The following is a 4547-nucleotide window of genomic DNA, read 5'->3' on the forward strand; positions in this document are numbered from 1 at the left end:
AGGTAAGGACTCATATCTAGATTCAACTCCAAACGTTGCTATTGCATTGCGCATTATGTAAACACGACCTGTTTCAGCTTCTGGTGAGTGCAGTTTTTCCAAATTGAAATTAACAGGAACATTTTTCAAGATGCACCATGTCCCAAAACCGTTCATCAGGACTACTATTAATATCAGGTGAAAGCAGTACAAAACATAAGTGTAACCTAAATATTAAGACCAAGTAATAGGTTTATTCCATGCTGAAAAAAAGAAGAAAGAGAACACAACGTTTCGGCCGTGGAGCCTTCTTCAGGTGTCTTAAATATTAAGAGACTATTGTCTGTCAGCTACTGTTGTAAGCCATGTTCAGCCAACGCTAGAAATATTACTGCTCTACTACAGTAGCAAAAGTGCACAAACCTGACTTAGAAACGGATCACAAGTCAAAAGCTCGAAACGACGAGGATGGGATTCGAACCCACGTGTGTAGAGCACAATGGATTAGCAGTCCATCGCCTTAACCACTCAGCCACCTCGTCGAGGGAGTTAGCCCCTTCGGACATAAGTTGGCGCGCTCAAGATCATCTTTCTTCTTGATGGTCATTTTCCTCTACCACCTGCCATTTCACTATTTTGCTTGAATGATGTCAATCCACCAGGCGTGTCCTGTGCTTCAGTGGCGAGTATAGAGGACACCCTGTTGTACACGGAAAGCACATTGATCTCCTTGGATATGAAAAGTGCCAGATAAAAGCCATTTCTCATCCTGTCTCTTAGTATCAAGGCTGGTAGTGCATGAAAAGGAGGCAACTTGCTCGGCGAGCAGGCTCAGCGCACACCGAACGCAGATGTCTCAGAGCGGTATGTCCACGTGGCTGTAAGCATAGTGCTCTGCCGGCGCCGTGGTTTAGCTGGTTAAAGCACCTGTTTAATAAAGAGGAAATTCTGTGTTCAAATTCTAGCGTAACCTTTCTTCCTGTCTTGTTTTACAGAACAGATCATTTGGGACACTCACAGAGGGCTTGATTTGGTTTAATGCATGTATTCATTTCCTTTGTGGAACTTTTTTAAATCATATATCTTACGAAAGATGAAATGTGAGCGAATTTTGTGTTCACCAAAAGTATGTAAATGCCAAAAAGCGGCGGGTAAGCGTTTCTGTGGTGCATTTGGTTGGCGTGTTCGGCTCTTAACCCAACGTTGGGTGTTTTAAGCCCACCCAGGGATGCACTTCCTCCCATAGTAAACATCATCACCACAGATATTTAATTTGTCTGCAAAACCTTAACTATTTTGATATTTGCAGTAGTAAACAATTGAGGGTTGGTCAGAGGTAAAGACTGCAGTAGAGTCAACATTACGGAGAATTTCCAATAATTACCGACAAGGGAAACTTTCAAGCAGATAGTATTCACCCATGGAAATTTATGTTCCAATGTGTGGCGGGAAAATTCACTTATACTCCTGTTGCATCCTCAGCTAAAATAATTAAAAATACAATGCAAAATTATCTGAGAACTTGACAAGCAAAAACGACAGATCGCCGGAGTTATATTTTAATATTTTCGTATATTTACCTTAATTTGAATTCTAAATGTTAACCTAGTGCTGTTCAATAAAATGTAATTTTGTTGTACTTTTAAAATATTTTAGCTGAGGATGCGAGGGAGGATATTACACCTTGCCAAACATCTAAAATAACTGTAAAAGAGGCTGGCATTTTAATAAAACAGGCGATCAAAAGAAAGCTACAGATAGTATGGTATTATGTACAATATCCCTTGATATTGAAAGTCAGATGAGGAATTTGAAGAAACTATCAAAGAAGCAACGGCAATAGCAGAGGATGTTGATTTTGAACCAATGTTTACACGTCAATAATCCAGCAGTCCTCGCTTGCCAGACTTCTTCAAGATATTCGGTGTTCTATACAGAAAATCGAAAATAAAGCGCACATGCGGCAAGAGGGGTGTTCCGAAGCAAAGACTGCGGTACAGGAGGAAAAAAACTCCGCATGATGACTCGTGTCTAATATTCAGCCCCTGAAAAGCATCATATTCGTTGAATTGCTTGTGAGCGTGTGATTTCGCAATGCCTGTATACGGGCTCATAATTCCGGAATATCAATGGTCAGACGCTTACGATGAGTGATTGTGTTTTGTATTATTTAGATAATTGAAAATAAAACATTTTCAAATTTACAGCTCGAATGAAATAAAAAAGTTCATTTGTCTCTTTTTTGTAACAACATTTCCATAACTATTCAGATACACCAGAATAGTACCTGGACGTGACAGGACTTTATTGGATTTTAGGAGATTTATTTTTGCGCATCATCGCCTACGATCAGGAATACCTTCCTGTTTTCAGCGTGTTTATTGTTTCTGCCTGTGATCTCGGAAAGAAAGACCCAGTAAATGTTCACCGAGGTTGCTGTGGTTTGAGAGGAGTGTATGAAGGTAATAAAGGAGGGAGGACGCGCGCATTCCTCACGGGGAGCGCAGAGTAATGAGCCGCGCCTTCAGCTCGCTGAGTCTTTTCTCATATAACCGCTCAGCCTGGACACACAGCGCCCCCAGCCTGTGTTGGAGATTTGCAGTTCAGAAAACAGCTGTGTCCAGCAGAAACTGATCTTCCTGCTTTAGTTAAGGTTATTGGAATCGACGGTTACTGTGGGGGTATAGCGCTTGTATCTCTCTTCTCTGGCTAAACACTATCTACTGTAAAGTATAGAAATAGACAGAAGCTGAAATACAGCTACAAATACTTCAGTAAGGCCAGGCACATAGGAAAGTTTAATACAAATGTTTCACTTTGCCTCGATTTTCGAACTCTGTTCGAGCTCTGATATACTGTAATCGTCTCGGCTCCTGCCGCTGTCACTGGGAGAGTGACTGCATTCCGTAGGGCTACAGGTTGAATTCACAATGCCACATTTAGTGAAATACAGGAGAAACTGCAAGATAAACAATGTTTTAATAAATCTTTTTCTGTTTTTTTTTTTATTGCGGTCTTTCACATTTGAATGCATACCTTGCAGTAAATCTTTCCTCGATTACAGGCAGCCCAAACAATTCTTAAGGCAGAAATCGAAGCTAATTTGAATTTCTGCTGATCACACTGAAGAGTTAACGAAGCATTTCCCTGCCTATCATGTGCCCGCAAACTGGTTTCTCCATTTTTCCGTGTTAGCGAGCACAACAGTCGGAAAACATGCAAGATAATAGCTGTAAGGAGTGGGATATGAACCGACCCCTCTGTTCAGAGGACCGGGACACCCAAGCAATGGAAAGACAAGAGTCCTGGAATCTGGCGCCTGAGACCACTCAGCCATCCTGACAAGCTAAATAAAACGGTGTGTTAAAAGCACCAGTAAAGTAAATGCTTTGCAGGAGAAGCGCCACGTTGCCTGTTGGAGCCTAAACGGTTCGCGGAAATCAAATTTTCGGATCGATTCAGAGTGTGCTTTACAGCCTTTGTGTAATATTTTGATCTGCTAGGGTGCAGTTGTCTTCACAATCTGGATTATCTCATAAAGAGCGACGTCAGTGTAAAACAGCTATCATTTTTAAGAACAGACGTTGTTTTGCATAATTCTAATTGGTTTATTTTCCTAATTGCAATGTATTGTGAAGCATAAAAGCCAGCTGCATAAATCTCTAATTCGCGTCTTTGATGAAGGCGTTTCAAATAGCAGCCAGTGCAGGATTAACGCTTTTAGAGCATGTATTACATTGTAAATAGTAATACATAAGCTTAAATTCGCACACTGTTATTTAGACAGCGCCAACCAGTCTGACCTCCTACAACTTTCGGTGCCGGCTGACTAGGTCTTACAGCAGCTGCAGCCAGAGTAGCCGTAATGGCAACACAGTGCTTGGAGTTCGGCTATTCTTATTTCTTCTGCAGAACCAGCGGTATAGGAATATATTGATCCGCATAAGAAGCGCGTTCGGTTTCTGATCGTTTTTATTGAGCGCTGCTCTAAACTTTACATTTGCTCGTACTAGTTTTCCCTATGAACAAAAGACATTTCCCTAATTACATGATTTCACTTTTTTCTTATCAACAAGTAGAAAGAAATAAAATATAATTCCATATAAAAGCCCCAGGCAGGATGGTTGGTGGTCTAAGGCGTTGCATTCAGGTTGCAGTTTCTCCTTGAGGCGTTTGTTGAAATTCCACTTCTGACAAAGAAGTTAGAGTAGAAACGATAAAATCCCTAGGTAGAAAACATCTCTCATTTCACGTGTTTAATGTTAATTGTCTCAGTGGTTGCCTCGGTGATTGATGGATCTTCTCTCTTGCAGGGTGACGGCAATCTTCTTCAGAGAGGGAGTCTCACACGCACGGCTTTTCTTCATCAAGAGCGGAGACAACAGAAACAGGCTTCAAACTGAAATGAATTACTTCTTGAGCGTTTATGACCGTCTATAAAAAGCTGAGAGCAGGTGAAAACGTCTTTTGAAATGAGGAAATGTCTGCTGACAGTAAACAGAGCTCACGCTGAGCTCCGGACAAGTGCTCCTCGTTAGTACAGTGCTGAGTACCCCGCTTGTTGCGCG

General features: G+C 41.4%; 1 non-coding gene across 1 annotated transcript; it reads right to left on the minus strand.

Annotated features, from left to right (window-relative positions):
• Window positions 1-439: 439 nt before the first annotated feature.
• On the minus strand, window positions 440-521 carry trnas-gcu (transfer RNA serine (anticodon GCU)). The gene has a single exon. It is a non-coding gene; the product is annotated as a tRNA-Ser (tRNA).
• Window positions 522-4547: the final 4026 nt, after the last annotated feature.

The sequence above is a fragment of the Atractosteus spatula genome, chromosome 10 (genome assembly GCF_055471065.1).
Source record: "Atractosteus spatula isolate fAtrSpa1 chromosome 10, fAtrSpa1.hap1, whole genome shotgun sequence".
Classification (NCBI taxonomy): domain Eukaryota; kingdom Metazoa; phylum Chordata; class Actinopteri; order Semionotiformes; family Lepisosteidae; genus Atractosteus; species Atractosteus spatula.